Source organism: Marmota monax, unplaced genomic scaffold (assembly GCF_021218885.2).
Source record: "Marmota monax isolate L192 unplaced genomic scaffold, Marmota_monax_Labrador192_F-V1.1 WCK01_AAM20220418_F8-fsc00010, whole genome shotgun sequence".
NCBI lineage: Eukaryota > Metazoa > Chordata > Mammalia > Rodentia > Sciuridae > Marmota > Marmota monax.
Genome location: NW_026692321.1, coordinates 25,257,808 through 25,271,791, shown reverse-complemented (window position 1 = coordinate 25,271,791; position 13,984 = coordinate 25,257,808).

Genomic DNA, 13,984 nt, shown 5'->3' with positions numbered 1-13,984 from the left:
AGCTACATACCATTTCTGTGGCATAATAAATCTATATAGACCTAATATTGTAGATTTAACTGCACTAATCTTTAAACTGAGGGTGACATTCTGATTTTATAAAACTTTAAGGAGAACTCAGGTGTAAGTCTGGATATGAACAGTAAAAAATGCAAATACAGCTGACTTAATCCTTTCTGAATAGTTGATAGAAGACTGAAGTATTTGTCAGAACTCAATGCAAAATTTTTACTAATTTTTCTAACTTTATCAGTCACATCACAAACATCATATAATGATGTTAAATTTTCCAAATATAAGCAATAAGTGAGAAATTCCTTCCATAGTTTAATAAAGATTTGTCTATATCAGAGGCGGGCCTCTTTTTGAAAATTCCCTATAAATTCCCCTTCAGATTGTGGAGGTCTCTCCTTCTGAAGGAGGGGGGCATCAAAGTCATAAATGAAGCCTGACCACAATAGCTTAGGAAGGGAAACTCAAAAAAAGGAAGATAAAATTGTTTTCTATCCATCACTTTCATTTTGCATTTGCCTTTGTGCTGGGATAACTCAAGGCTGCATCCCAGTGCTTCTAGCTTCCAGGTGACCATATGAACCATGGCAAATATGGGAAACATCCATGGGTACTACCCAATTCCAATATTACTACTTGGAAAAGTTAGACTCTAGTTTCATTAAAGGTATCTTTCTAGGTTGGACTCATAGAGTCTGATAGCTTTTATATCACAGAAGTGTTTATTATTTATTTAATACCTAATGTACCACAAAGATTTTCCTCTACGAGGTCAAGTCCTTCTGAGCTTCTGTAATGTTCTTGACCTTCCAATTTTCCCGACTTCGTTTTAGCAACTCTTTTCTTTTAGATTTTTTTTTCTCATAGGCTACATTTCCCACTGAGTCTGAAGGATATGGAAAATAACATCCCCCAAGCAAAAGGAAATGACAGCCCCCAGGGAGGAGGAAAGACAGTGAGTCCTGGGAGAGAGAAAGTAAACATTAGGCTCTGGGCTTTGGTCTTTCATCCATTCCCAGTAACACTGAGTCCTAGAGGGAAAGGCAAACAAATGGGCTCTGGGCTCTAGATTTTTATCCAATAAGTTTCAAGCTTTTACAACAGTTTCCCTGAGTTAGAATGAGTTTTGAGATTGTATAACTGTTTTTCTGAGTTAGATTTTTAACCTGCACAACTAGTTTCCTGACTGCCCAGCGGCACGTCCCAAGTCTCTAATGATTAAGTCACACTACACATTCTACTATGATTCTCACTAAGACCTCTAAAAAACAGATCCTTCTTGAACCAGTTGCTATTATTTCCCCAGAAAATGTGCCATGGGCCATTCCACCGCTGCTTAATATAGACACTTGCTGATCCAAGGTCTGCTGCCGTTTTCAGTTATTTTTGTGTAGAGTCTGTTCATGTTACTTCACAACATTCTTGGCTTAATTTTCTTCAAGGCACCCAGTCCAGGGAGCACTATTTGTTTTGTCACTTTTCCAGAATAATGTCTCAGTGACCTTATTTGGCAAGGCCAATACCAAATCAGTATCTTCATTATTGGCTATAATTTGTAACCCCATGAGAATGTAAAACCACGGGATCTGGGACATTCTTTGCTTTGCATATTGCATTATAACCCCAGAAAACCTCACATCCATCAAGGAACTTCATTCAAAAAAGTTGGTTCAATTTTTTCTTGCCTTTTTTCTTTCCTTCTCTTCCTAAAAAATTTCACTCCTAAAGCCAGTGGGGAAGATCAAACTAGTTGTCCACAATGAAAGAGTTTGGGTGGGGAAGTTGCCAGGGTACAGAATGAAATGGCAAAGTTGCTAAACGGAAACATACCAGGAGGGTGTACTGGCAGATGATAGATTGGTTAACATTAGCGTGTTAACCAGTGTTTTTCTTAACATGTTACATAAAAGAAGTGATTATAATAAAGATAATGAAGCCAGGTTACAAGTGCAGAAAAGGGTAAACTAGAGTAAATGCTGTCCTTTGGTTCTGGAATTAGAAATATTTGTGTAAGTTCATGGTATTTCACATATATAGAGAGAAAAAAGGTACACAGATCTTGATGTGTGTATGAGTGATGAATGTTCCCCAGTGATATCCACTCCAAGGGCCAGGGAGTGCTGGCTCTCCTATATAAATGAGCACATCAACCAAATTTCTGTTTCTAAATACTATTCTGTACTAAAATAAATGTTGTGTTCCTTGAAGAAATAGATTTCAGGTTTGGGACAGGTTAGTACAAGGCTAAAACATAATTCTGTGCTAGAAATTGAGAAAGCACTCCAAGAACTTACAAACATTAAATAGAAACCAAGTTGAAGGAGCTCCATCTGGCCAAGTGGTAGACAAACTGAATACCAAAATAAAGAGTGATAATAATGTATTATAATGTATGGAATAAAATAAGAAAACATGTATCCTTAGAGATATAAGCATATAAATGACTATATTGAAAGTTTGATGCAGAAAGAAACATAGTTCCAAGTCCCTTCACATAATATACTTATTATCTACAAAGGACAAAAGTAGAAGAGTCTGACAGTACCCACAAGATTCAAGTGACTGAAGTTAACATCCCTAATAATTGGGACAACCAACATTGTATCATCGGATGGTATACAATGAAACTCAATTATTTGATATTCTCACCAGAAGTATATAAACTGAATCTAGTTATAATAAAAAAAAAGTCAAATAGAAGAGAATTCTACTGAAAAAAATACCCTTAAACTTTAATTTTCAAAAATAACAAGGTTATGAAAACCAAGGAAAAACTGAGTAATTGTTCTAGACACAAGGAAAAACAAAAGATATGACAATCAGATGAAACACACGATTCTGAACTATATCATTCTACCATAAGGGACATCACAGGCAAATTGATGGGACATTAATGGGTCTAAATCAAAAGATATTATAATCCCAATGGCTCCATAATAAACCAGCATGTACATTAAATACACACTAAAAGAGTCATAAATTATTGATCAACAGGTCACCAGCTTGATCTTAAATGATCCAGAAAAAATATTAATACTTCTAATATTTTTACATTTTATTGTTTAAAAGTAAAAAAAAAATAGTATTTTTTAAAGAAATGTAATTTTATTTTACAAATTAATAAGGGACAATGAAGATATACAAACTGACTCCATCAGGTTTCTCTCCTCCACATCCTCTGTAGAGTTCAAACTGACAAATTCACAATAAAATGTGGTTCTGATTTATTTAGAAATTCTTTCTCTGCCTTGTAAAAATCTACTGTGCAATCTTTATTTTATACCTTTTTGTATTTATATCCACATATATGAAATACAGTGCATATGTATGTCATACTTTTATATTATAATAATAAATTAAACAAATATATCTTGTTGAATAGCTAATTAACCACTAGCATTGATGTATGCATTAGAAAACAGTGTTTCTGCACTTGCATCTGTTATCAATGCAAGACATATTCCACCAGGACAAAGTTACTTAAAGAATATAAAAGCCAAACTGTGGAACTCAGTCTTCAGAGAACCACAAAAATTGCATTAGACACTCGAGTAGTTTTCTATTTAGGTTAATGTGGCAAAACTAGCTTGTTGTTCACAAACATTTTTCCCTTTCCTCCTGGGCTCACAGGTAAAATGCATGTTATCAGAAGCCTTATTGGACTGGATTTCTCAATAACTAAGGGTACAGAACTCTCCTCCCCATCACCATTTGCTCTGTAAATGAGCAAAAATAAGTTTCTACTTTTAAAGGCACCGAGATTCTTTTCCTGCCACTACAACTCTCATCACCTAAACCAGTGCATTTACTCACTCAGCTCTGGTGGGAAACCTGAGCTTGCTGTGTGAAGTTCAAGTCGCCTTAAAGTGAAACATTTACAGGACAAGCTGCCATCCTCTTGATAATATTAACTGCCTCTTAAACGATAAACCTTCACTTCACTGTGCTGATGGAATCTTTCATTTTTCTCCATCTATCAAAGGTCCCCTTCCAGGAGGAGACTGAGGAGAAAGGAGCAATCTGCCACATTTATGTCACCATCCACCCATCTGTTCACATCTATGTACTAACGCCTGTTAAATACCAGCTGCAGAATGCCAGAAACTTTGCACTAAAAAGAATTTTGTCATTTCAAATAATTCCAATCAAGTGTTGTGACTGTAAGAGCAGGGGATCTAGAGTGCTGTAGATGCAAATAAGAGAAGACCAAACCTATCTAGGAATGAGGGAAAGCTTCCCAGAGGACATATCACCACTGATCTCTGAATCCCTCTGTAAAAGCTACTTTCTTGGGTGTAGAATACATATTTTCCTGTGCAGTCAATCTCTCAGCATGTGTGGGAGGACTCCTGGTGCCTGAAAACAAGCCATTTTTTTCTTTCCATTCTGTCTTTGTCCTTAGTTCAACCACCCCTGTTTTGCCACCTAAAAAATAAGGCTAGAAATTATATATATATACGTATATATATATATATACGTATATATGTGTATATATATATATATATATATATATATATATATATATATAACATATTTATTAGGACGCTGAAGACACAGACGTATGAAGAGTGCCCAACCTACCAACTGAAAAACAACAGGCAGATAATAAGTCTTGGAATTGGGAGAAAACCTCTTAGATGATAGAGCCAACCAAGAAATCTGTTATGGCCTGTAATTCAGGAGGCTGAAGCAGAAGTATCCCAAGTTCAAAGCCAGCCTCAGCAACCTAGTGAGGCCCTAAGCAACTTAGCAAGACCCTGTCTCAAAATAAAATAGGAAAAAGTGCTGAGGATGTGGGTCCTTCAAACGCTTCTGTTAAGCCTCATTGCTTGGTTTACTGGGAGAAAGCTTGCTTCTTTGTTTTATAGTCTCCTGAAATCTCTCTGTGCCTCTTGAAGACACTCGTGCAATTCCCTTCATAAGCTGACTTTATCAATTTGGCCTCTGATGAAATATTTGAGAAAGCACACTGTTGTACCTACCCAATCCTGGGGAATGAAGTCATGGTATAAAGTACTCCACTGTACAAATTGCTATTATTCTCCAGATGATTCACCGTGGCCAAATTTACTGCAATCTTAACCCTAGGGAGCCAAATCTATCAAATAATAACTGGAGTTAATCAGAGAAAAGCAAAGCGGCACAAGGTTATTTATAAGATACTATTACATTTCATAAAATTTCCATTAGGATAGATTATCTAGAGATTACCTTCTGCCAGAAATTTATTGAAAGTACATGATAAATCTAGTTCTCTGACAACTGAGAAATAATTACCAGAAATAAAAGCATCTCTACTTTGTCAATATCTTTCCCTATGTATGAATAGGCAAAATTCTTTAAAGTATAGGCTTAAACCTCTTTTTCCTTGTATTAAACCTTAGACAGAATAAATGCACATGAAATTATTCTATCACTGATTCATATGTCCATTGCTTATAGTACTTCCTTTTTCATTAGCCCATTACTTAGTATGGATTGAATTCTTAAAATCACCTAATGAGGTAAGGAGGACAAGGTGGCTACTAGTAATGAGATGCAATGGCCATTCTGAAGATATTTAATAGCAATGTGCACTCTCTCTCTTAAAAACTATAATAAAATCTGGCATAATCAGAAATTCTGTGTCTGGAATATTTAATATTTAATTTGGGAATATTAATGAATGTGTAGCATGCAACAATTTCTATTTTTCAAAAAGTGAAATTCCTCATAAGTATTTAGTATTAAAATACTACTAGCTATAATTTTTTCTTTGATGATATAGAATTCCTTATACAATTTCCATGTGTCAATAGGACTCAACAAATATGTAATGAACCTTAACTACATAGAAAGGTATGGTATAAGTTCTAGAAATCACATAAAAGTGAGTGGTCTGGTTTTCTCCATCAACTATATTTTTAAACATCAGTCTTAACTAAAATGAAAATGAAGGGAATTTCATGGTTTTTGGGTTTCCAACTGATTGAATACCAGATGGTAGGATGTTTATAGTACAAGGAAAGATAAGGATAGCATAGGAGAAAAAAAATTGGAATATTCTAGACTGTTCATGACTCTGCCATGAGAAACAATTGTCTAAAAACATCATAGAGTACCTTTATCCTCTCTGCAAATATCTATAGTACAAAGTCACAATGCTTTTACTATGGCATACAGCTCTTGTGATCAGTGTGTCCTTACATCTCCTGGGTAAAGGTAAATTATCCCAGATGCAGAGTTTCTCCATTAGTATTCAATGAATGATTCCCAAACATTATTATGCATCATTATTATGCAGCTACTTGAATGGTTTAAGAAAATACAGACCACTGGGCCCATTCCCAAATTTACTGATTAAATGGATGTGAGATAAGAGTGGTTCTTCAAATTACGGTCTTCACAATTATATCAGTCTCACCTAGGAACTTATCAGAATTAGCTGTTCTTGGATCCCACCCCAGACTTAGTGAACCAAAACCTGTAGGGTGGGACCCAGAAATCTGTTAATAGATGCTCCAGGAACATGCTAAAATTTGAGAACCGATGTAATGCTAGACCCCTAAAGCTGGGTGATGTCTTCTATAATAGTACCACACAGTATAATATTTTGAGTAGATGTGTTTGTTATTTTAGACTTCTTTGGTTTTATCATCAAATGATATTCTAACTTACAAAGTAGCAATATGCTCCTGATTCCTCCCAAACTTTTCAATGCAATTTTTGACAATGGCCACTACCATTTTTCACTCATGTGTCCTTCCTTGTCATTAGAATATATTAAGTTGGCTCAGCCATTGGGTCTAATTTACATGTGTCCTAACTGACAAAGATAGATCTGACAAGATTGTCATCTTATTTCTGGAGATAGTCTGAGTCAATATAGTAAGCTGAAGGACTTGAATGATAAAACAGGCTCTCAGTGAACAATAATGATAATGATCTTAATATTGACAATGCAGCCTCATCCACCCTAGAATAAAGACATTGATTCTCAGTCACATTTAGCAATGAAAATATTGGAGAAGGTAGCTCAAAGAATATCTGTTGGTATTTAGCTAAAACCCAACATATTTCCCCATGAGGCTCAATGGCAATTTTATTTAAGTTGTTGATGGACATTTATTTATTGATTTATATGTGGTTCTGAAAACCAAACCCAGTACTTCACACATGCTAGGCAAGCACTCTACCACTGAGCCACAACCCTAGCCCTTCAATGACAACTTAACACTAGCTAATGGGACACAAAAATCTCAGATGATATTTTCCAGGACCATGACTCAGCCTGAAATTTCCCTGCTCACAAAACCTGTAGCCTCCTTATCATGTGGATCGTGTCCTACCAAGAGACTTCCAAAAGACTACCAGAAAATGATCTCTAGGGACAGGACTATGGACCTCTAATCTGGAATACAGATAACAAATGAGTCACACTTAATGTAATAATCTCACAAGCCCGAGAAAGTTATATTTAAATGTATTCTTCCATTCAGTTAAATAAGTTGCTAACCATTGTCTAAATTGTTAACTCAGTTGTGGGATAAAAAAAAATCATACTTTGATTAAGCACAGAGCATTGACTTCAAAACAGACCCAAATTCAAATCCAAGATCTTTTTTCCAAGAGCTGTGCAGAATTAGCCACTTAATTCTTCTCATGCTACTACATTGAAATGTTAACTTCCCTAATACAGCAACACTAATATCTCTAATGATGACACTCAGATGTTTAATTTTTAATATAAAATAAACCTGAATCTTATGCCACTAACCTAAATTGTGGATATTTTTACCCTCAATATATCTATTGTTGACTGTTTTATTACTAATTCTAGTCCTTGTTTCTTTTCTAAATCTATCAAAAACTACATTTGTGAAGCCCCTTATAGTTAATTGGGGAAATATGACAATGTTAACCAATGAATACATAAGCAAAAGTGACAGGTGTCAATTCTGAAAAGACACTTTGCATAGTTTTCCAATCTCTCTTCTTTCCTGCCACTGTGATCAGGAGGAAGCTTTGCCTTATGAAGACAGAATCACAGAATCAAAGTGGCCGGGACCAGTAAGTCACCACATGAAGTTCAATTACCGTGAAGAGGGACTAGAAATGGAATTGAACTGTTTGGCATGAAATATATTTTTGTCACATTAGAACACCAAAAATTGGGTGTCATTTATTATGCAGCTTAACCTATCTTGACTAATGCAATGTCCCAAAACAGCTGTATCCTTTTTTCAACCTTAAGCATATTACCCTGTCCAACATTATAGCTTCTATCAATCATACTCAAAGGTGAATTTCTAATCACTCTTTATTCATTCTTCCCTTTCAGCCTCTAGGCCTTCCATGTTTTGTTACACTCCCTCATGTATTTCTGAGAAATGTTTCTCGATTTTCATATACTGCTAGGTCTGGCAGAGAAATAACTGAATCTTGTTTTCTGCCTCTGCATAAGAGACTCTTCAATTATTTTGAACAATTAGGAACCTTATTTCCCTAGGATTACTAGGCAGCTTGCTTTTTGCCCAACAAAAGAATCCATTTGCCCACCCTTTAGGATGCTAAGGTTATCTTCCACTGTCACACCCCTGTGCTTCTGAGCACCCTCTCCTCTTACCCAGGCTCCATGAATCTGATCTGTCCATCTTCTCTACTTTCCTGGCTTTCAAACTGAAATATAGATTCCAATCTTTCCATGAAGGTTTTCCTTATTTCTCAAGCTTCACTCATCTCCCTCTCCTCCGACCTCTTTGGCCATGCTTAAGTTCATTGGTTAGAGAAATCATTCTTAGATTTGCTGTCTAATGCCTAATTGTCTGGTTTGTGTTTCTATGGACAGCTAAAATGGAGTACCTGTACTTACTTCATACTACTTTTAAATTTGTTATAATGATTTGCTCAAGACAGACTCCATGTAAGCACTCAAAATTCGTTACCTGCTTAAATCAATAGACTGTTATAAGAAGGCAAGTTTCTTCCAGCAAAATGCTACAACTTGTCTCACACCACCCTCCTTTTTTTTGTCACAGCATCTCACAAGGACCCTGAAGTCTTTCACCAGGAAATGTGACTGAATAATGAGTTATTTATTCAGAAAAAGGAATTGAATAAAGGTATGTGGTAAATCTCTTTACCTGCTGCTCAGTGTTTCTGTGAACTTAAAACTGCTCTAGGAATAAAAAAAAATGTACTTTAAAAAAATAATAAAAGAAATTGGACCTTAAACGGTAGTTTTTCAAAAGCTTTGAGTTGAATTCTTGGTGGGGAATCAATGGTCTGCAGCATTTCTTAGTATTTGCTTACAGAAATGAGTTCAATTCTTTTCTAATTACACATTGTCAAGACAAACTAAGAGTATTGTCAGATTTGTTCCACAAATAAAAGTAAACTGGCTTGCTCAGTTACAGTAGAGATGTTATGATGGTAATGTGAATAATGTAGGTGGTTTTATTTGCACTAATTTCATTGCTTTCTTCTAAAGTTATGTTGAATATAATTGGTATTTTTCTGTGCTCAAAAAGGATTCTCTTCTTTGTATGTTCTAATGATGCTCGATAATTATTATAGCTTTAGTTTGTTTAAAATGCCTTTCAATAAAGATTTCTCAGTAATTAATTTCTACTGACCTAGTTTTCACTTTCCTGGTCTGTTAATCCATTTCATCTTCTAGATTCATAATAAGTAATTACATATATAAATGATAAAATAGCAAATAAAGACAGTTGAAGAATCAAAGGGTACAAATCATCTACCTACTGGACCATCAGTCACAGGACATCTAAAGGATAGTTGTAATGTGATCATGAGTGACACTCTCCAAATGCAATTACAACACTATGAGACACCATCCCTTCCTATTCATTAGTACACACTACTCCTTTGTAGAAACACAGTGCAGTATTTTCTATTTGAGATTTTCTTTTAAGTTGACTCACTAATGAGATTCAGTAGGTTGTTGCCATTTTCTAAAGTAACTTTTAAACTTCATGCCACTGATGAAGAGTGCTACTTCAACTTTAAAAAAAAATATACAGGGGGCTGGGATTGTGGCTCAGTGGCAGAGCACTTGCCTAGCATGTGCAAGGCACTGGGTTCAATCTTCAGCACCACATAAAAATAAATAAAATAAAGGTATTGTGTCCAAGTATAACCAAAAAAATATATTTAAAAAAAATATAAGCTTAAGTTCATTGGTTAGAGAAATCATTCTTAGATACCCCACTGTTTCTTTAGCTACAAATGTTATAACCTTTTAAAATTAATTTACTCATCAAATATTTTTGAACTTCAAGAACTATACTAAGTACTTGGTATACCATTATTCACATTACCATCAAGAACTATACTAAGTAAAACACATGTAATCATTCTCTGCCCATATGAAATTCTTCCAAAACTGAACTGTGTAACACAGTGGCCATGAACCACTTGTGACTGTTAGGTGGCTTATCAGACGGAGATGTGCTAAATTAAACTACAAAGCATATTTTGAAAACTTACCATGAAAAGTAATGTAAAATCATATATTTTTTTAAATTTATCAATGTTAAGATGGTAAAATTTTGAACACATCATGTTGAAAAAATATGATATTTAAATTAATTTCATTTGGGTTTATTTGCTTTTTAATATCACTGCTAGATTTGAAATTATATAAGTGGCTTGCATTTGTATTTCACATTATGTTTCTATAGGACCATGCCTCACTATAATCTCCCAGGAGATAGAGCACTAAATAAAGTAGCTACAACAAAAGATAATCAGAAATGAAATTTAAAAAACATTAGTTTATAGGAAGTAGGATCCTTGAGTCATCATCACATATCAGGATATTTCTGGTAACCAGAGTCACATCTAAGGAGTCCAGATTAAATGGTACTTTGACTAAATTCATAGATTCCTGTTTTTCTATTACCTGCCCACTGCATATATTATTTTAGCACATAGAACACTGCATTTCAAGTATTAATAACAAATACTGAGCTAAATGTTCTCTCACTCATCTTAGTATCTCCACTACATGTCAACGTTCCTGATACACAGTCCATGTGCATTACATAATAAAAAAAATACTCTGTAGAGTCATTACCTGAAGTTAACAACCTGGGATTTCTTTGCATAGGAGCAATAATCCTATCAGTCACAATGGTACACTCACTGCCATCCCTACCCAGGAACTCGGACATTTTATTGTTCACTCCCTACAGTTGTCCAGCCTCATGGAACTGATTTTTAATGGTACTGATGTCAACTGCTGATGATCAACTGCTTCCTAGATCCTTGCACTTGGAAACCATCTGCCATCTAATATGAAACATGGCAGGATGGAGGTGTGCAGCAAGTTAACACACCAGTAACAGACCCAGGTTCACATCCATAAAGAAAATTCGACAGCACTCCTGCATGGTGGACTTTCATTTCATTCTGAGGTTTGATGGATCTTTGACTGACAGACTACCAGATCATGAGTTGGCTTCCTGAATATGGTTTATGTCCTTGACTAATATTGTCTCACCTTGTGTGCTGCTGAGGTGGAAGAAAATCAATCACTGCAGTTAGTCTGTATTTCAGAAACTTCAAGTCTGTCTAGCAGAAGTTTGCATAAGGACTTTTGCTTCCCCTGAGCTTATACTCTGCCAGTTTTATAAAAGGGGACATGACCCTTGTCAAATATTCCCGGGCAGGGCCTTTAAAAACAATGATCAATGAAAATAGCTTCAGTGTGATGAATTAAAAGTATTTGATGGAGTTCTTCAGGTTTTATCTATATAGGCCCTTCAAATAATACTATTTATTTTAATTCACTAATAATGAAAGTTGTTCCCTGAAAAAAAAATTATCACAAATAACCAGCATTAATAGTTTAATCACTAAACTGACAAAAATATATGGGCTATTTTGTGTCAAATACTGTGTCAATAATTTAACTAATAAGTTAGCAAGTAATTGTTGAATTTTCATGATGGTCCAACACTGCCAAAACTAAAGTACATATGAAATATTAATAATATAATTTCTGTATTTACTGCAATTAAGATATGTTTTAAAAGTTAGAAGTTCAAGAGATATGATATTTTCTTTAATTTTTGTTGTCAGTGTTTGGAGAAGACAGCAGGAAATAGAGCGTCACCAAGAGACAGGTCTTTGCTACAGGAGAATTTCCATGGAATTTCAATGCCTCATTTTCCAAAAGCTTTAGATAAATAAAAGTTTCTCATTCATAATCCAATGTGAAGAATCACTTCTGCTTCCTATACTATGACAGACAAATTATTCTGAAAGATCTTCAGTAATTTTATCATCTAGATGCTAAATAAACTGCAAGTACAGATCTGAATGACTGCACAGTTTAATAGGAACAAAAATTTTTTTCAAAAAGCAATGGGTGGGAAACTAGGTTATGGAAAATTCCTAAGCTGTATGGTATAGAGAACTTCTAAAATAGCATAAAAGGTAGCATCTAATTACTCAAAATCTGGTCACAAGGTGGAAGTCACAAAAATAAACAGTGCAAATTTATGTTTATGCAACATTCTAATGAAGGTTAGGCACAGGTGAAGCAACCCATATGAGTTAGAAGAGCACAGAGGCCAGGCAGGTAGGAGTTCTGGTCTCTTGGTCACCAGACATGTGCTTTTCTGGGATATGAGTGTTCCATTATGTGATACAGATGCTAAAGAAAGCCATTGTCCAGGTAAAGCTATCCAGATTCATGTGCCTTTTAAGTAACTGCTTCTGCACTGCAGTGTTGTGGTGAGGTCAAGGCCCTCATAGTAGCCAATTAAGACTGGACTATAGTTCAGGCTATGGTATATCTATTCTCTCAACAAGTTTTTATACTATTAGGTTTGCCTACTCCTCAAAAGCTTAAAAGAATTTTCCTACAAAACCATCTGGGCCTGAAATTTTCTTAGTGAGAATATTTTAAACTACTGTTTAATTTTTCTACTTGTTATAGGAATATCCATGTATTCTATTTCTTTCAGAGCCAGTTTTCCTACATTATATTTTTCTAAATTTTAGCATATTCTTGACACTTTATATTATCTTTTATATATCTATTTTGTAAGTTGTTATAACACAAATTTAGTATCTGTTATCTCCTTTTCTCTTGATTGAAAAGGCTACAAATCTCTGGTAAAGACAAAGGGCTAATATTTCTATCCCTTTACTGTTTATTTTTTCTATTTTAATATTTTTTCTCTTTTTATGTTTTTCTTATTTTCTTTGATTGCATGCAATATTAGACCATGCAAACAATCCTGAAAAAGGAGAAAAAATTGATATCCTATAGATTATGGTTTTATAATCCAATAAAGTTAAAAATAAATAAGTTAGAGATAGCTTAAAGAAAACACTCAAAATTTTATTCCAGCAGTTCAGAAGGCAGAAGGGACTGCAAGTTCTTCCAACTCTGAGCTTTTGTCTTCTTGAGAGGTTCTCAAGATCCAGACTCCCAGCAAAGATCAGCATCTACCTTACCCAAGGGGTGTGTTGATCTAATCTCTCCAGAGCAGATATCATCCAAGAAAGTCCTGAAGACCTGATTAGACCGAAGCCCCAATAACTGGAGTAGTAGTCTGTAGCAGCCCCACTCTGGGAGTACATCCACCCAGTCTGTGAAGACAAAACTCCAACTGATAGTACTTCCCATTCTCTTCTACCTTATACAGAGAGCTATTTCAACCAGCTTCAGTTTTAGGCCACTCCATCTTGCAGCTTGGTGAGCAATACAAAAAGAGGAATATATAACAATTCTGACTCTTTGTGCACGGGCACCCCCCCCCTTCTCTCTGTGTTAGTACATAGCACAAGAAGAGGGTTGGGGTCGTGGCTTAGCGGTACAGCACTTGCCTAGCACGTGTGAGGCACTGGGTTCGATCCTCAGCCCCCCAAAAAGATAAATGAATAAAATAAAGGAACTGTGCCTAGCTAAAACATATAGTTATAGATATAGAGAGATATATAGAGATATATCTCTATA